At 42.4% G+C, this 20,259-nt stretch overlaps 1 protein-coding gene across 4 annotated transcripts in view; it reads left to right on the top strand.

Moving 5' to 3' along the window:
• The first annotated feature begins 8,740 nt into the window (after positions 1–8,740).
• The window catches only part of LOC101125629 (glycine N-acyltransferase-like protein 2), a 71,775-nt gene continuing 60,256 nt past the window's right edge, over positions 8,741–20,259 (top strand). For 3 of the 4 annotated variants that reach the window (XM_055356171.2, XM_004051230.5, XM_063711237.1), the window contains exon 1: positions 9,207–9,547. The gene's annotated coding sequence lies outside the window, so the exon portion shown is untranslated. Of the gene's footprint in view, positions 9,548–20,259 lie in introns of all 4 variants that reach the window. The other variant, XM_055356168.2, reaches the window with a different exon arrangement.

Here is a 20,259-nt window from a genome sequence, read left to right as displayed (position 1 = left end):
TTTGTCTACCATTTTTTGATCATGCGATGTAAGTACTAACATGATATCTCACCGGTCCTGCACACTCTACACTCCTCCCAACACATGTAATGATATTAGCATACCTTATGCTTCTCATGTCAATTTTCTTACAACACCAAAAAGAACTGTCTTTGGGGAGCCATCCGGAGACCTCTGACTCTACTGCTGACTCCCATGTATTCAAGCATAAGCCCCTAATAAAGCCTTGTCTGGGAAACTCACTTGGCCTTCTGTCAATTTCTATTGCATGGGAGACTAAAAACTTGTGGCTGGTAACACAAGAAACAGAAAGTTTTAGTGTCATGGATGCCACAACAGTGGCAGAGGTGTGGAATTGGATGAGAGGGTCGGACCTGCAGGTGTTAAAAGCAGAAACAGCATGGGTATGAGTGGTGGGGTCTGGAACAGCACAGAACCTTCCTATTCCTTAGCTTTCTCTACCTTTTGTCCAGATTGTAACAGAACCAAACCTTGTGTTTCCCTGACCCCTACCTCTAAGCCTGGCCAGGGTTGGGAAAAGAAGAATAGCATAAAGAGAGAGAAAGTGGCCCATATCCCATCCCTCTGACCACTCTTGCCTCATGAGGAAAACCCAGGCATGTTCCTTAGAGAGTTCCAAGTTTAATGGAAGGGACACAGGTACTGATTAGTGAGTCAACAAGCACTAGACCTACTGGTCAGTCAACAAGCACCCTCCCACCTCTGAACCTTTGTACTTGCTGCTTCCTCTGTCTTCAGTGTTCTTCCTCAATATATTTCCATCTAAGACTCACCTGCTCACTTCTTTGAGGTCCCAGATATCACCTTATCAGAGAAGCCAACTATGACCACTTGCAAAACAGCCTCCTCCATTCTCTTTTCCCTTCCGCCCATATCAAAACAGACACACATATGTGCATGCACACACACACAATTTATTTTTCCCTTCTCCCTCTATAGCGTCAGCTCCAAGAGAACATGAATATCACTGTATTAACTGGTATATCCTTGGTGCCTGTGACATACCAGGCATGTAGGTTTGTAAGAAGTGTTCATTGAATAAGTGATCAAAGTGATTGAATATCTACTATGTACTCACCACTGTGCTGGCCAATGAGAGATGAGGAAGAAAAAGGCAAAGTTCCTGTCAGTGTTAAAGTGCTTGGGTTTTAGTTTCAAAACCCACTTGTCATTTCTCCTCCCTCTCTGGCCTCCACAGTTTAAGCCCTACATCCTCCATCTCTCATTTCCTTCACACCTCTCATCCACTCCATCTGCTCCTCTCTACCCCGCCAGCTCCCAGCCTCAGGCCACTCCAGGCCCCCTCCCTTTTAGCCTGGATGCCTGTGGAATAGCCTCCACTCTCAACTCCTCTGCCCCTTCAACCATCTTCCCATCCCCTCTTTTCCAAAGCCTATGAGACTGGAGTGTTCTGGCCCCTGTCCACCCCTCCCTCTGCCCCATCTCCTGCTGCTCAGCTCCTCTCCCCTTGATCCCAGCTACATTGCTCACTCAGGCCCGGGACAAAAAGCCCTAGCCAGTCTCAGGGCTTGTGTACTCACCATTCTGTATGGCCTTCCATTGGATGTCTTCAGGGCCTCCTCAGAGGCCTCTCAAATTCCCCAACCAGAGTAGCACTCCCAGGCACACACTTGCCACTTTCTCATACCTTTGTATGTTCTTGATCCACTAGCAAATCTTTTCTGTTTGTGTGTTTCCTGGATAATCTATTTCCCTGTTTAAAACATAAGGTCCACAAGAGCTGGGACTCTGCCCCTCTTTCACATGCCCAGTCCCTAAAGTGGGAGCTGGTCAATAAAGTTTGCTGACTGAGGGGCCAGGCTTCAAATGCATTCAGAACAAATACCTCCCCTCTGTTTTCTGTCAAATTGGAAAACATTTACCTCCCAGTGGTGAAACTCCCATAAGACGTAAATAAAGTGCCTGGCAGACTGTCGCATCTGGCATACAAAAGTCCCAATAACTTATTATCTTGACCATCCAGTTTTCAGAGGGCTCTAAGTCTGGGGGTCTTTGATGGAGACATGAGTACATCTGTGCAGAGCTTTTGTCTGGGGAGGGAGATTCCAGTGCTGGAGGTTTATCCTTTGAGGATTTTAGGGAGTGTGGAGGAAGCAAGGGTTTCTGATCAAAGGGGCAAGACAGTGCAGACACACTCCAGAGACCCAGAAGCAAAAGCAGGAAGTCTGCTAGGAGGAGCCACTAACAGTTGACTGGACAATCGTAAAGCTGCATGATGCCAGGATGACTAACCTTGTTTGTCACTCATGCCTTGTACTTCTGATCTTTCTAGTTCTTGCCTTGTCTCCTGGCCTTGGAGAGAGTAATGCACAAGTCACATTGCCCCTTCAAACCCCAATCCCTGCTGTACCTTCATTTACCAGGTTTGCCTATTCTCCCAGGTGCCCTCCAGCAAAAGAAATTAAACAAGACAAAAATAAATGGAGAATATACTTGTTCAAGATTGGAAGACTCAACATTCTTAAGATGCTAATCATCCACAATTGAGTTAATTTTTTACACAATGAACACACAATTTACACAAACACAAAAAATTTGACCCAGATATCACACCATACAAAAAAAAAAAACTTAAATGAATCACAGACTTAAATATAAAACTATAAAACTTCTGGAAGAAAACTTAGAAATGATTTTTGTGATCTTAGATTTAGCAGAGTTCTCTGATGTAAACAACAAAAGCATGATCCACAAAGAGAAATATACATATAAAGTAAACTTCATCAAAATTGAAAACTTTTCCCTCCCAAAACAGGACCAAGAGGATGAAAAGACAAGCTATGGAGAGATAAAAATCAGCAAATATCACAAATATTATGAGAAAAGCAATATAACAAAGGACTTGTTTCCAAAATATGTAAAGCCCTCTCAAAACTCAGATATAACTAACCAGTATAAAAATGGGCAAAATATTTTAATAGACATTTCACCAAAGAAGATATGTGGATGATATAAGAACATAAAAAGATGCTCAAATTATTGGTCATTAGTGTAATGCAAATACCACAAAAAGATGCCATTACATACCTATGAGAATGAAAGAATCAGAAAAGCTTTGTGTTGACAAGTATATGAAACAACTGGAACTCTCACACATTGGTAGCGTGGATGCAAAATTGTACAGCCATTTTGAAAACATTTTGAAGATTTTGACAATTTCTTATAAAGTTAAACATACACTTTCCATGAAAGCAATTCCACTGCTAGGTGAACTCAAGAGAAATGAAAATTAACCTTCATACAAAAACCTGTATGCAAATGTTCCCAACAGCTTTATTTACAAAGCCCCCAAACTGGATACAATTCAAACGTTCTTCAGTGAGCAAATGGATAAACAGATTTTGATACATTCACACAGTGGAATGTTACTCAGCAATAAAAAAGAAAAACCTATCAATGCATGCAACAATACTCATGAATCTTAAATGGAATGTTCTGAGTGAAAGAAGCCATGCTCAAAGGGTATAATTCAGTCTATGTTCCATTTACATGATGTTCTGGAAAAGGCAACACTAGAGTAATGAAGAGATTAGTGGTTGCCAGGGACTGGGGTGAATAGGGGATAAGTGGGGAGCACAGGGAATTATTTAGAGTGATGGAACCACACAAGGAATTAGCAAGGGTGATAAAACTGCTTTGCTTCTTGAATTTGGTCTTGGTTACATGACTGTAGGAGTTTGTCATAAGCCATTGAACTGTATACTCAGAAGACTGAATTTTACTATGAAATAAATAAATATAAATGAAACAATAAAAGTTAAAGTCTTTCAAATAATCTGTAAGACGATCAATTGGGCGTGGGGATTTTTGTGCTCATTTCTATCATCGTTTTTTGTAACTTCTACTGTTTCTAAATTTTTATTTCCTTGCTTTGTTGCCTCCATCATTTTTCCCTCTCATTCTATTTTCTCCACAGTTTGGCAGTTTTACACTCTAGTTCTGTTCTATAAGTGGATGCCGTAGACTAGTACTGCCTAATAGCATGTCTGCAGTGATGGAAATGTTCTACATCTGTACTGTCTAATACCACAGCCACATGTATTTCTTAACTATTTGATATGTGATTAGTGCAAATGAGAATTTGTATTATTCACCTTTTTCATTATTTGATTTTAGTTAAGTTTAATTTAAATAATCACATGTGATTATGGCAACTGTCTTGAACAAAATAGCCTAGACATTTTATCATTAATATTTAACTTAACAAAGTCTAAAGTGAGTTGAAGAACTCCTCCTAAGCAATACAAAGATAAAGTCTGTAAACACGTCTCCTTTATTTACAGAAGAAAATCCAGAAACCTACACATGGAATTCAAAGAAGGAAAAGATACTGCAGCTATTTTCCAGAAAGCTATTCTACCCCCTCCCACTTTTTAGGAGCCATACCTGTATGGAAATGAATTCATGCCAGGTTAAGAATATCTGTAAGTGCCCTCTCAGTCACAGGGTTTTGTGCAGGAATGGGTGAGCTACTTAAGTTGGGACAATTAGATGGCAAGAGAAGTTTCCTTAGAAAACCAGGATAGACTCATTATCGGGAGAGTAAAACATCTGATATTACTGCAGCTCTGTTTGCCACTATGCAGGAAGTCAGCCAGGGAATAATATGAAAAGCAGAACATAGAGACTGAACACACAAACAAGCCCTTGAAGAAATTGTATAAAACTGAATTAAGAGCTCTGCTGAATTCTGGAATATCCACTCATGTGAACAAATGAATCCATTTTATTGTTTCATTATTAGAAAATATTTTTACCAGCAATATGGAGAGCTCTTATTGATAGAAAGCCTTCTGAGATCTTGGCACCACACTACCTTACCAGTCTAGAAAGCATTATTTGCCTACTACATTATTGAATTCTCCTTATATACCATCAAATGCAGCTGTCTTATTCGCCGAATATATTTTCACGTGTACATGACTTTATTCAGGCCATTCCTTCATCCTTGATACACAAGTGAAATGTTATTCATTCTTTAAAAAAAATAAATTAGTTTTAGACATACAGAATGCATAACTAATGTACATAATTAATGTATGCAACTTGATGAGTGTGGAGATACATTATCACCAGAATCTATGACATCAACCTATCTATCACCTCCAAAAGTCTCATCCATTCTGCCCTCATTTATTACTTTTGTAATAAGAACACTTAACATAAGATCTATCATTTTAGCAATAATTTAAGTATACAATATTGTTAACTATAGGCACCATGCTGTACAGATCTTGAGAACTTATTCACCTTGTATAAGGAAACTCTGTACCCCTTGACTAATACCTCTGTTTTCCTCTCTTCCCAGCCCCTGACAACCACTTCTACATCTATGAGGTCGACAATTTTAGATTTATTATTCATTAGGATCTGTCTCATATGACACTGCTTTAATTTCTTAAGTCTGAATTAAGAATTCTTCTCTCTGTACTCTAAAATCACTTGTTTATGTCTCAATTTAGTATTATCATTTTCCATATTTTGAACAAAATAGTGTGGGTCAAAAACCAGCCTCTGCAGTCTGATGGCCTGGGTTCAGATCCTTGCTCTGAAGTTTGTTATTTCTGCAACTATAAGGAAGCTGAGCTTCAGTTTCTTTTTTGGAAAATAAGGATGATAATATTACCTACTGCATAATTCTATTAAGTGTTAAATGAGATAATTCAAATGATAGAACACAATTCTAGGCACACAGTGTTTCCTCAGGAAACATTAGCTAATTATTTTTGCCTGTGTGTACTTTCCATGATTTTAAGTGTCCATATTGTTTGTTACTCATCTTGTTGTCTTAAGACATGTTTATCATTGTTAACTCATACCCTATCATTTTGCTTTACACAAGCACTTATGTGTATGAGCTCCCCAAATATATTTTAAACAGCCTAAGATAAGGACTTATAACGATTATTCTTTAGGAATTTATCTCCAAGAATCTGAATTGGCACCACGGTTAGACTATCTCTCCAGTGAGGAGTTGTAAAAAAGTAGATATGCCTTTGAAACTTCAGGTCTAGTCCTCTGGTCATCCTCTGTAGCACTAAATGACTTGTTCCCTTCAGTCTTCATGGAATTCATGATGAGTTCAAAGACAATATAACTAACTTCTACTAGTGGAGAAAATGGAGAACCAAGGATTGAATTTATTCTGCCACCTTAAATGTCTAAAAAAACAAAAAAACAAGATCTATGAAATAACCACTTTCAAACACTGGACATCAGGCTGTGTGGGATCTCATCTCTGATATCTGAGAAGAAAATCATAGGCGGTAACCCCTATGGCTATCTAGCTTACTGTATGGCATTTCCAAGGCATATCTCAGGGAGGGGAAACAGGCAGAACCTGGCAGTTTCCCTGAGTTGAGAAGACAAGCTGGGAGTTTTGGGAGGCCAAGATGAATGGAGCTTGTATGGCAGAGTACTAGGATGAAGAGTGCCACAGGAGCACAGAGGATCAGAGATGTGCAGTGGGCAACCCTTGAGATTTCAGCTTGGTCAATGCATGAGTATAATGAAACTGTTGAAAAGGAACAGGAAAAGAACTATCAGAAAGGAGCAGATGTAACAATTTCTGAGGCTCATACAGGACAGAAAATGGTTTCAGTTCCCCAAAATCCGACTAGAAAACTTCATAATTCATGAAGTATCAGGGAGACTACTCAGAAAGTATTGCTTCCATAGTGGGACAACATTAGCCCTTGTTCTGGTCCCACCTAACAAATAAATGCAAGCTTTGAAAAATGGGTTCCATGTAAAATAACAACGTACTGGAACAAAGCTCAAGAATATTGATAGGAATGTAAAAATTTTTGGCACCCAAACTTGTGAAATTAACAAAGCTTGATATCTAGTCAAAAATCAGGAAGTATTTAAAACGTGGAAAAAATATGACCCACAATGACTAGAAACATCAGTGAATAGAGACAGATCCAGAAGTGAGACAGATGATAGAACTAGTAGTCAGGAACATTAAAAGTCATTACCTTGAATTTCTGGCAAAAATGGAGTAACAGGGACTGGATTTTCCCCTAGCCTGAAAACAAAACAAAACAAAACAAAAAAGAGCAAAATACATGAAATAATAGTTTGCAAGGAACTAGACATCATGCAATCAAAGATGGTGACAACTGAGATGCGTCCTAAATTCCACTCCAGCAGACTACCTTGAGGGATTCCAGGCCAGTGTCGCAAGGAAGGGCAGCAAGACAAAGACAATTGGAAGTCCAGATTTGAGAAGACAAAGCTGAGAGACCAAGGTGACAAGAGATCACAGGCCACAAACCTGGCGGGAGACCTGCAGAGGCAGAGAGAGAGAGACAGAAAACTCAGGATATATGAAGAGGGTTCCCCTAAAGTATTCAACTGTGTACTGATCAGAGCCCCGGCTGAGAAAACTTCCCAAGGCCAGGAAAGAACCACCCTAAAACTATTATGGTGTAACTTTCCTCCAACCCTCTCCCTGTACCTCTGTTAGGGATCCCCATTTCCTCATTTCTAAATTAAGGAGTTTGGCTCAAATCAACCTTTTATTGTTCCTGTGAATTGGCTCCTCTGAGCTTTTTAAAAAAGGATTCCACATCCCACCCTCACAGACTCTGATTCAGTATGTCGTGGTGTAGCTATGGAATCTGCACTTTTACCTGCCTCATCCCACAACCCCCGCCTCAAATGCGCACCACGTTGTTTAAACAACCGTCTATGTGGCCACAGAATGACCTCAATGCTTTCCTAAAACTCCAGAACCTATGAAGGTAACCTGTGCTTGCAGCTGTGCTTGCTTACAGAAACAAAGGCTGGATGTCAGTAACCACCGTGCTACAAGATGGGAAAGAGCTCAGCAGTGCTACCCTAACATGAATCCTTGCTAATTACCATACCTAAATCTCTGCCCCGGGGAGAAATGCACCTTGCTAGGCACATGTAGTGCTGTGGTGCAACAGAAAGAATGAGACTGCCACATTCAGGTCTTCCTGGAAAGCCCCACCTCTTTCCAGGAATCCTTGTCCTCAGTCTTCACCTAGGAGTCCTAAAAGACCTTAAAAAGCACCCCCTCACTACACCCCAGGAACTTTGAACAGGAGCTCTCCTATTCCATTCCCTGATCAGTGAATAAAGTTTCTGCTCTGCTTAACCGAACCTGGTCTCATTCTATGGGTGCAAAGGGCACCAGGGAAGGAAAAGATCCACCAGGGTCAAACGACACTCTTGAGATTCAGGAACACCCAGACGATCTCCATGTATCTTTTCAGGAGTAAAACTCTTGGCCTTTGAAGCTGAGAGGCAGGAAGGGAATTACCACAACGGGCGGGGCCCAGCTCCCCATCCAAAACCTCCTTGGTTTTGGGCTGAGATCCTTCTGTCTACTGCCCTTGCCGGCCATCCACCTAACTCCGGGTCCGACCCAGGACCAGAAAAACCACTCAAAGAACCTGCGAGCCTGTCCAGACAGTGCACGTGCTAGTGCCCGCTGCTCCCGATTCGCAGGTGTTGGGAAGACTTCTCTCTTGCCTGTCTCAGCTGAACTTTTCCCGCCTGGAAGAGCAGGCCGGCGCGCGGGAGGGAGCCTGGGAATTGACACTCTCGCTGGCCAATGGACGAAGAGTCTCTGGAGGCTGTTTTCTCTCATTGGATGGAAATGATTCATCCTCTCATCCACTTTGGAAGCTAATTCGCATCACTCCAGACAGTGATTGAAGAGAGGAAAACGGATGAGAGTGAACGCCTGGGCGCACGCGCGCGCGGGCGGGTCAGACGGCCAGGCCGAGGGGACTGCGCGCCCACCCGCCCACCCTCCCTATTTGTCCAGATGACCCATCCCGGTCCCAGCGATCCCCTCCCCCGAACCACTCGGTCCACAGCCAGTTCCCGCGTACCAGGATAAACTAAGCAGTCACTGCCCTGCTTCTTCCTGCTCATCGGCGTCCCCTGTCTCCCAGTGGAAGCCAAGGAGGGGTTGCGCGGCAGCCGGGTGGGTATGGGAGATGCCTGGCGGTTTCGCGCTTTTTCCGCCTTTTGATTGCGAGTGGGAGCAGCGCGCTAAGGAGAGCTGCAAGGGGAATAGCCCGCCAAGGTGCTTCGGTGTGTGGCCATTGCTGCCCTTCTGCCGCTGATGGGTCGGCGGCGGTGGCGGGACGTGCATCCAGGCGGGATCCAGCGGCAGCAGCAGAGAGAGCTCCACCCTGATGATGCAGAGGCCCAGCTTCCAGCTGACTGCAAGTCGCAGAGCAGGCTGCACCCGCGTCTGCGTGAGGTCTAGAGGGACTTGGCCTGCTCCGCAAATGATCCAACTTCGTGGAGGGGCTGGCGAACACAGACAATGCCAGCCTGGACGAGGAAGGGGCCAGCACTGCTTAGGCCTGTTTCCCAGGACGCGCATTACTGGGTGCGGAACTTTACCCCTCAGATGAAGAGTATTTAGGCCTGTTTCCCAGGAGGCGCATTACTGGGTGTGGAACTTTACCCTTCGGATGAAGACTCCAGAGTTGGGTATCTCCAAAGTGATAATCAAGTAAGTGCTTTGCATGGGGCTTGAGAAAACATCTTACTGTTTAAGAACAGAACGTCTTACTGTCTAAGAACCTGAATAGAAGGAGATGCCTTCAGTATTGAGTGTTATTTTTGAGAAGTTGGTCAAAGAAGGGGAGAAGATGTTGGATTAATAGATGATGGTAAAAATTATTTTGTAACTCATAGAAGGACAGATGTTTATGTAAAAGTTGATAGTTTTGGTGGAATCATGAGCATGTTTCTGAACTTAATGTAAAATACACAGAGACTCCTGAAATCACTGCTTAAATTACACGGGTCTTGTGGTGTTTGGAAAGAGCAAACTTTAGAAGTGTAATTGTACAAATAATATCAAACAGAAAAAGGGAAGAGAAAACGTAAAGACAGCTTTCTCAAATCGCTGTTATTCTTGAATCATCTGAAAGCAGTGCACATGACTGGCAATAATATGCATCGGAGAGTAAATCATTGCACAAGGAGACTTGATCTTCTTTTCATTGTAGAATCTGGAGGAAAAAAGCTGTGAAAAGCAAGAGGTGGTAGAGAATAGTATTGTCGAAAGTTTCTGACATCACTGGAGATAGAGAATTTTCCCTGGAAAAGAGTGCTCCTTAGGGAGGAGCATCTGCACATTCCATTAGCATAAAGCACCTGGTCGGCCATATGAAGAAGTCTGGATTTTGTTATAAATATGAAATTTATTTCAAATGGAGGATTTGTAGCAAGGAGTAATATAACCTGATATATTTTTAAAAATCTCTCTGGCAGCTGTGTGGGGGACAAACTCTAGGAGGACAATAGGAGGTGTGGAAGGGAGAAGGTGGCTAAGAGTGTATCCCAGGATTGCAAAGATGTCGGAGCCCAGCCTCAGACGGTAATGGTGGAGGTGTTAGAAAATGCTGAATTCCACATTTATTTTGAAGGGCGAGCCCATGGAATTGGCTTGTGAATGGGGTTTTCCATAAATAAGAGAAAAAGAGAGCTCAACGATGATTCTTGGGCTTTTGACTTGAGCAACTAGAAAGATAAAGTCTGCATTAAGTGATATGGGGAAGTCTGAGGAAGGAGATGCTGTGTGTGCCAGGAGTGATGAGTGTGTCAGTAATTCTACTTTTGATATGTTGACTTGGAGATACTAATCCACTCCAACTGAAAAATAAGGAGAGAAGTGGACACTGAACACATGCGGGTGAATGCCCAGAGAGCCTTAAGAAGGGGCAAGAGGCTGAACTTGGGAGAGAAGAGCATAGATCAAAATAAAAGACATATGAAAGGAGAAAGAGAGGGAAACTAGGACTTACGATGGTAATGTTGGCCATTAACTGAGAATTATTTTATTTTATTTTATTTTTTGAGACAGAGTCTTGTTCTATTGCCCAGGCTGGAGTGCAGTGTTACAATCTCAGTTCACTGTAAGCTCCACCTCCTGGGTTTAAGTGATTGTCATGCCTCAGCCTCCTGAGCAGCTGGTATTACAAGTGCCTGTCACCACGCCCGGATACTTTTTGTATTTTTAATACAGATGGAGTTTCACCGTGTTGGCAAGTCTGGGGTCGAACTCCTGACCTCAGGTGCTCTGCTTGCCTCAGCCTTCCAATGTGCTGTGGTTACAGATATGAGCCACTGCACCAGGCCTGAGAAATATAATTAAAGTACAGGGAAAATTAAAAGGGAGAAGAAAGTTCACAGAGAGAGATCATGGCAAATGATAAATACAAAAGCCTGCCTTGTTTCCCAGATTCCCTGTGTCTTAGGTGCCCTGTATTTTACCTCCCATTGAACCACTCTTGTCCCTTTGTAATGGCACTCCAAGCAGCACTGCTGTACACCAATTCCAGAGCTTCCCTGCTCCTTGAGCCTAGGAATAGCTGTGCTTCTAATTCCTCTTTATTTGCTCATCATTGGAGTAACAACTGAACCACACAATTGGAATAAGTAACCTGATGTCATTTTTAGTACCAATCTTTCATTTCTTCCTTAAGTATAAAACTGACCCTCACAGAGAAACTAACTACCTAGAGCTATAGGTCCAGAGTAGAGCTCTAGCTTTGATTTTCCTTTTGCAGCTATGGTCTGAGAGCTTGGATGCAATCCACTGCAGTTTGATATCAAGGACAGAGTAGGGATGCTCAGGGAATCTGTTGAGCCACCAAGGAGGCCTCACTTTCAGCTAATGCTTACACGGGGCTGTGGAAGTTGTCCAGCATCCCTGAGGACAGAGTGTTTGCACTGAAAAAGAACATTCCCTTGGCACAAAGCATCTTGTTGGCTGGATTTTATTATAAATGTGATGAGAATACTTTTGGCCAAGTAACTGGTCGTTGGGTCATTTTGTGATAGTCAAACCCATAAAGAAGAAAAGCCCTCACATGGTCGGGTGAGGTGGGAATGGATCAAGCACTAAGGCCAGGTCTGGTGAAGTTAGGGAGTAAGGCCAGTGTTTATGGAAAGGGATTTCTTCATGAACTCCTAAAAGATGCTTCTAAACTCTTAACAGTAGGCTGATGTCTGTATTTAGAGTTGCAAACAACATGTTCTGGGAATACAGAGGAAGGCACCACTGCCTCTACCTTGGGAGTATATCACAGAAAATGAGATTTATATTTGGACTTGATGGATGAGAGATGAGTAGGAGTTTGACAGAAGAAAAGAGTGGAGCTGTCTGGATGTACAATGGCAGAAGTGGCAGGAAGGGCTGAGGAGAATTGGCTTCTGGGGATGTGTTAGACATAAGGGCCTGGGCACCACATAATGGAGCTTGCAATGGGGTATGTGAAAGCTTAGATGAGATGGTTTTTTTCCTGTCCTCCTGTGGGTTCATAGTGGGCTCACCTCACTCACTCCTGCTAACAACCTGCCCCTATTGATAGATAGCTGAAACGGGGTCTCTAAGCCTCCAGCAACAGCTTAGGAGCCAGCCTTGAAGTACTGGCAGCTAACACTTCCCATATAGACCCCGTAGTCCATCCTAACTTAGGAAGACAATGCACTCATGGGGATGGTAACATCCACCTCCCGACTCCAGAGGCTCCAAGGAGCCTCTCTCTCTCTTCAAGTAAAGAAATATTCACTGAGCTGCTTGTGGAGGTTTACATGGTTTGGGACCAACATATGGCTGGGTGACTTCACTCCATCCTCATACAGTGGTACTCGGAGATGAATGGGGGGTAGAGTGATCAAGATTTAGTTCAATGTCTACCTCCAGTGGGGCAGTGCTTGGTAGTTGACTCATTTTGGTCTCTTTTGATATTCACAGTCACCCGTTGAGGTAGGTGTGACTGTTGATCCCATTTCACAGATTAGGACAGGATAATTTGCTAGAGGTCACAGGACTAGTTGGGGGGAGGGAAAGGGTGTCAGGTAGGATTTTAACCTTAGAGCTTCACGTTTTCTTAGGATCTTGCAGGGAGACCTTGAGCAAATTCCTTTCCCTCTTGGTGGGGGTGGGGGAAGTCTCCATTCCCAAAGTATAAATTAAAGAGATCTGCCAGTTGGTGATTCTCTTTACTTTAAAGTTCAACCGTATCACTTGGATAGGTGTTTGTTTGTTTGTTTGTTTGTTTTAATGGGGATTCTGGGAACCCAAATATATTTAAGTTCAAAAGGTCTGGGGTGAGGCCCAGTAATCTGCAGCTTTTAACAAATCCGGACATCAGCAAAACTACCTGAGAAACTCAAGCAAAATGTATGATGCATGAAAATCTTATTGTGAGCTGGTCAAAACACATATCGCTGAGCTCCATCGGTAGAGATCCTGTTTTGATACCTTTGGTTGGACTGTGGCTCGGTAATTTGCATTTCTTAGAAGTGAGTCCATTCAGCTGGTCAACCGCCCCGCCTGTCTCTCTGTGACCCTCCCAGGGCGTCAGCGGTGCTTTTTTACTTGCATCTTGTGGGAAAAGGATCCGCGCAGGCAGCCCGCTTTTAGCACCGCCCTGAGTACACAAGCCAAGCGCTTAAAAACCTCGCTCAGCCCTGGATTTGCAGGTACTCAGGGCAGGCGAAGGCGCGTTTCCGCGTTTGGTATATTCCCGTGTGCTGCCAGCTGATGGCGCCAGAGAACTAACCTACTGGAATAGGGAGGAGAAAAGAGGCAGGGAAGAAAAGCGGGAGGTGAAGATTGACATCCATTAAGACCAATGGTAGCTTCCGTTCTCGGACTCGAAGATTCCCTTAATGGGTTGACATCAATGAAAGCCAATGGTAGCTTCCATGAAAGCCAAAGCTGACCACCCCCCCAAGCTTCCCATTCTCTTAGGAGGCTGCATTTTGGGTGCTAAATGGAGGGATGGGCGTGGGAGATGCTGGGACATGTGTTGGCTGAAGATACACCTGTTAGTCCAAGGTTGCTTCGGCTCATAGTGGCTCAACCCTCTTTGTCAATTAACCTTCTCAGTTAACTAAGGCTGCCTCACCTGTCTTTAGGCAAACCTACCCCCCGTCACGCTGGGTTTTTAGAGTTTTTAAAAGCGTCACGGTGTAAGGCCAGCGTTGCTTTTCGTATTCTTAGCGGGTATTTCTGGTGCTGACAGCGGGGAGCTGCCGGGCGGGAGTAGGAGTGAAAAGAGAATAGGGGGAGAGATAACAGGTGTGAAGCGTCTCTCAATGCCAGGCATCCTGCTTTCGCACCTTCCATAGGTTTTTTCGCAATCGTCTTTCTATTTAATCATTTTCTGTTTCATAGATTAGGAAACCTCAACTAAGTTGCCCAAGGACAGCCCTTGAATAATTTTAACTTCTGTCAGACACCAAAGCCTAAGGTCTCTTATTTTGCAGAGGCTGCTTTGTCAGGATTTCAATGCATGCAGGTCCTGCGAATCACTGCTCCTCACTCACTGATCCATCCCGCTGTCCACGCATTCATTCACCCATTCATTTCTTAGGGGTCATCTACAAGGCATGGGGCTAGTTGCTACTAAAAATACAAAAGAAAAGGGACTCTGCTGTAAAGCAGAGGAGATTTTTTTAAATGATTTACACAGAATTCCGGTGCTCCGCATGGTTTCGATCTTCCCCCACCCCCCAAAATACTACTGATAGCTATTTTGTTCCACATAATTCGATGGATTCTGAAAATACAGAGAGGGGTGAAATCTATCCTTGCCTTTCAGGAGCTTATTGCCGTACGCAAGAGTAATCTCTGAGCTTTAATTTTACATACCAAATTTTTAACAAATTGAGCATCAACTATATATGTATGTGTGTGTATATATATATATTCTGTTGTAATTAACATATTAAATAAATATCAGGCACACTTAATTTCTTATTTTTTAGATGAAGATGAATCTAAATGCTGGTTCAAGTATGTCCTTTGTTCACCCTAGTGGACTATCTTGGGTGATTCCTGGAGTGCTTTCTCAGACTGCAACCCTACCCCGCTGGTATGTGCTTGGCTCTCTATTCCTTCTTTCTGCAGCTGTCTGTCAAATGCCAGTCTTTTGTGGAGGCCCGTCCTAACCCCTTCCTGTTTCCTCTCCTTTTTGTCTGCTCATATCTGAGGCCTCTTTTCCTATTTATTTGTTGTTCTTTCTCCCTCCATCATCTTCTGTCGTCAAATCATGTGTTGTTTTTCATATACTACACCTGAGTTTATAGGAAATATGTTTACTGTTTTTGTTTTTTAAATTTTTGGTTTAGTTTCTGCCTCCCTGCTCCAGAATGTAAGCTTCAAGAGGGGCAGTGAGGAGTTCTTAACACCCCACACTGACTGAGAAACGGTTGGGGGTGGAAGGAGACAGCTTTGCCCTGTACATCCTGAAATCCCCTGAGGTGGGGGTGGGAGTGGAGGGAAGATCATGGAATGTCCATTCATTTTATGAACTTGAAGTTGGGTTGAACCCTATTATATCCTGTGATGTTGGTTGTTAATCTCAACCTGAAGCCCTCATCGCTAGTCATCTACTTCTTATTAGCTTTGTGACCTTGAATGAAGGTTCAAGGTTACCTTCTTTCTTTGCACCTCAGTTTCCTTATGTATAAAATGGAAAAAATTTAATTTGGTCATCCTAAAATGTGGATTCATAGGGCATCAGTCCCCTGAGTGTAAAACAAAAATATTTGTGTATTTATAAGGCTGCAGAAATTATATTCTTCTGAGGGTCAAATAAATATATTTGTGGTTTTGAGAGTCTTCAGATATTATATCAGTAGCATATTTACATCCAGGAAATATTGGAGAAAGAATTTTATTTTTTTTTTTTAAGATGGAGTCTCGCACTGTCGCCCAGGTTGAAGTGCAGTGGCGCGATCTCGGCTCACTGCAAGCTCCACCTCCCAGGTTCACGCCATTCTCCTGCCTGAGCCTCCGGAGTAGCTTGGACTACAGGCATCCCACAATGCCCGGCTAATTTTTTGTATTTTTAGTAGAGACGGGGTTTCCCAGTGTTAGCCAGGATGGTCTCGATCTCCTGACCTTCGTGATCTGCCCGCCTCGGTCTCCGAAAGTGCTGGGATTACAGGCTTCAGTCACTGCACCCGGCCTAGAGAAAGAATTTTAACTAATCAAATAGGAACAGAGATCTCAGATAAGAGCAGATAAAAAAAAAAAAGAGGAAACAATAGTGAGTTAAAAACAATCTGGCCAATTTTATGTAGAAAGTTAACTCTAAATGGACAATGTTAGGCTCTCCGGGAAGTGTAATAAAAGCTTTAAAGAAGGGTTCTTTAAATAGAAGAGACACACTGCAAGGGAAATTCTGACCATCTGGAACTAAAACACCCAGAGACTGATCTCAGGGGGATGAATGGTAGAAGAATAAAAGCATTTGTCTCACTTAGCACACTCATCTGGATGTGAGGAGGCAGCAGAACAGGGAAATGAATCTATTGGAAGATGTCTTATTGGGGTACAGGAGAAAATGGAGAATAACTGGCACTTTATTTTATATAATAGTAAAGAAATTTGTGTTCAATTATGAGCATTAGAAACAAATACTAGTGATTGAATAAAAATTACTAAGGGAATATGATGGATAATTAAGTTAATAAGAGAACTTGATGGATAAGTGAATTAATAAGACTCCATAGTGGAGGCAATTTCCCCTTTTAAAAAGCAGTGTCTCTTGAATATATACAGGATATCCTTTTCAAAAGAAAAAAATGTATATGGGGACACAATTTTCACTCATTTTCTAGACAATCAATGCTTTTCCAGGGATAATCTATGGCTATACAAGAATAATAATTCCTTTTCAATATATTTTCCAAGCAACTAAAAAGTTTTTGTAATTGTAATAAGAAGAGTGCTGATCTAGCCTGAAATGAAAAGTTTTACCTTAGATATATGTTTCATAAATAGTTTTTATGAAGTCAGGGAATATGCTTACAAAGGGATTACCAAGGCCCTATAACACATGAGTTTGGGGGCACAGGGAGGTCAAGATTTAGAATAAAGTTAGGTGAGATCTAGGGCCAAAGGATAGCAGGAAGATGTGTGTGTGTGTGCGTTTGTGTGTGTGTGCACGCGTGCGTGTGTGTGTTGGTTGGGGCAGGTGGGAGCCTTTGGAGATGGCTGCTAGTGGGGTGCTGTGATCTCTAGGCCTTGGTAGGTCCTTGTGAAGACACACAGTTCTAAAAGGTTGGCACCCTTATAGGTTTTTAAATATTTTTGTTATCCACAGGGGTGACGTTGGACATCATTACAAAAATATAAAAATTTCACCCCTGGGCACGCAGGTTACCCTTCTCGTGGTGGCATGGCAAGGCTTGATTTATAAGAGTTTCTTTTGGACTGTCCCCAATTTTTTCCTTTAAAAATGGGAGCTCCTTCAGGGTGAGGAAGGAAGGAGGAAATCATCCCTTCTAACCTACTTTCTCTTCTTCATTCCAAGGACTCTAGAAAGGCACAGCAGGTTTCGTTTTGAAATCTGTGGAATTTTAGTGCTGTCCATTCTCCCAAGTGGATGCCTTTACTGAAGGTAAAAGGAAAGACTGTCTGCTGTGTCAAGGGAAGTTTCATATGCAAATCCCAAGACTCAGATGTTATTTCAGAGGAGTTAGTGTCCATAGTAAAGTAAAACTGGCCCGGGTTCATCTGCCTACAAGGGCAACTGTATGAGGCAAATATGAGGGAACTGGCAGAACAGGAGGTGGAATCTTCCTTGGAGAAAGAGTAAAGAGAATTCTAGGTGAAGAGGGGATCAAGGTGTGGACCAAACACATATCTGTCTTCTTAATTCCTATATGAAATGTTGGAAAAGACTTTAGAAGAAACAGTAAATATGTCATAGCAGGAAAACAAAGAGCAGTCTTTGGGCCAAAATAGAAACTGTTAAAATAAAAACAAAACAAAACAAACACGTTTAAGTTTGAAAACGACAGAAGTTAAGAAGTGGAAAGTTGCCTAGGATATGCTTTTATTGTGATCTCTCTAATAAACCCGTCCCCACTCCATCTTTGTGTCCTTGTTTGTCCTAAGCAGCATGGTGGCAGCCGTGGCATTCATCAGGCTAAAGTGACAAGATGCCATTTGGCACTTGGGCTAGAGATGGCAGTGAAGCAGCATCATTTGTCTGGGGAAATGTCAGAAGTTTGTTGTCTCACACTATGGAAATTGAAGATATGGACGCAAAAGGAGTGGGTTTAAGAGTGGAAGTTTAATAGGCAAAAGAATGAATAGTTTCCTCGTGCATTGAAAGGGTATCTGAGCAGGTTTCCGGGTTTGGGGCGAGTTGCGGTTGGTTTTATAGATGAGCTTGAGGAGGCAGTGTCTGATTTACATAGGGCTCAGAGGATTGGTTGTGCCAGCTGTGCCATTTAGGTGATGCATGAAGAGGCTGGCCATTCCACCCCAAACTTTTATTATGCAGATGGGGTCTCTACCTGGCAGGTGTCATGTCGCCTGCACAGGTGAAGACAAAGAAAAGAAAAGAGGAGGCCGGGTGCGGTAGCTCATGCCTGTAATACTCGCACTTCCGGAGGCCGCGGAGGGTGGATCATAAGGTCAGAAGTTCAAGACAAGCCTGGCCAAGTTGGTGAAACCCCGTCCTACTAAAAAAATATGAAACAAATTAGCCAGGCGTGGTGGTGGGCGCCTGTAATCCCAGCTACTCAGGAGGCTGAGGCAGAGAATTGCTTGAACCTGGGCAGAGTCTGCAGTGAGCCGAGATCGTGCTACTGCATTCCAGCCTGGGTGACAGAGCCAGACTCCTTCAAAAAAAAAAAAAAAAAAAAAAAGAGGAAACCTCCATGTTGAATATGCCTGGCTTCCAGGTATCCCTTTTCTATTGGTATAGGTGCCGGCATTTACCTATGCAAGCTTTTGGCTTGCTTATCTATGCTTGAGGCTTGATTTTTCAGGCTGATTTTAGTTAGAAAATGAATTATATGGGGGCTGGTTTTTTATTAAAAGAAAAATCTTACCGAAAACTCCCTTACCCACATTAACTGCCTAAATAATTTCTTTTTAGCTTCTATATCAGCAGTGCTGGCCCCTGATAGGTGACAATCATGAGGGGGACCAGGAACCTCTAGACTTAGAGACAAGATGCCAGCACTCTGAGATAGCAGCCATCAACAAGCTGAGAAAAGAGGAATGAGAAGGAAACTTACCTTCCCAGATCTTTGTCATGTCCCTTCCCAGGTTCCAGAAAAGTGAGAAATCAATTTCTGTTGTGTAAGCCACTCAGTCTATGAAATTTTGTTATGATGGCCAGATTAATGCATGCTTCTTGGACTTTGTTTTTAACTCAATATGAAAAACATATATTTTAATAAGAAAATTACCCCATTCATTTGTATTGTGTTTACTGATAATTTTGGACTTACTTGTGCTCTATTTAAGAAATCCTCCTTCCTCTTTCCCACGCTTTCTTGTTGTTTTTCTAATTCAAGTGCATGTTAAGGTTTGGGAATCACTATCGTAACAGGGCCATGAAGGGCTAGATAAGGGAAGCTGGCTTGCATTCAGGGAAGGGACAGAGGAGGGAAGCTGCCAGCTGGACAGTGCTAAGATGACCCGAGTCCCACACCCTGGATGAACATCCTCTTCTGGATACAGGACCTGCCCGAGGCACCACTGAAATAGGCAAATTTTATTCGCTTTGTCTTCTTTTGTCATCTGTATTAGCTTTTGCATCTTGAGTGAAAAATATAGCTGTTTTCACATTACCCCAAGTTCCCGAGTTTATTTTTTATGTAAGAATTTTCCACCCTTTGAAATTCCAAATGACATATTTCTTCTCTTTCTCAGACCATGCTTTCATTTCAGTCAATGTAACAAATCAGCCAGGTCTTAGTTTAGAAATCTGATTTGATCAATTCATACTAAGATGTAACAGGTCTACCACAGCCTTCTAAGATGAATTGGAGTTTTTTAAAAGCTCCCTGACCTACACAATTCCTTAATTGCTGGAACTGCACACTTTAAAATCACATCAAATATAAACATTCAATTTTGTGGAGGCTTGCTTTTTATGGAGAGATGAGGATAGGTGTTGGTTAATACTCGTAGACTTTACTTCCAAAGCCAATTCCGTAATTCCATTAAGATTTCCTTTGTTTTTTTAAATCTAGACTATCAGAAAGAATGAAAATGCTTTTTTTTTTTTTTTTTTTTTTTTTTTGCTATAACTGCAATGTTCACAGTAATCCAAGTTCCAATGGCAGGGTGACAGAGCAGAGCCAAAGGAGGCCACATTTTGTTCGTGAAGTGTAATTCTTTTTTAAGATCCGGGATTCAGAATTGTAATATAAGTATTTAATTAGAAAGTT

Source organism: Gorilla gorilla, chromosome 9 (assembly GCF_029281585.2).
Source record: "Gorilla gorilla gorilla isolate KB3781 chromosome 9, NHGRI_mGorGor1-v2.1_pri, whole genome shotgun sequence".
In the NCBI taxonomy this organism is placed as follows: domain Eukaryota; kingdom Metazoa; phylum Chordata; class Mammalia; order Primates; family Hominidae; genus Gorilla; species Gorilla gorilla.
This window is presented reverse-complemented; position numbering and strand designations above follow the sequence as displayed.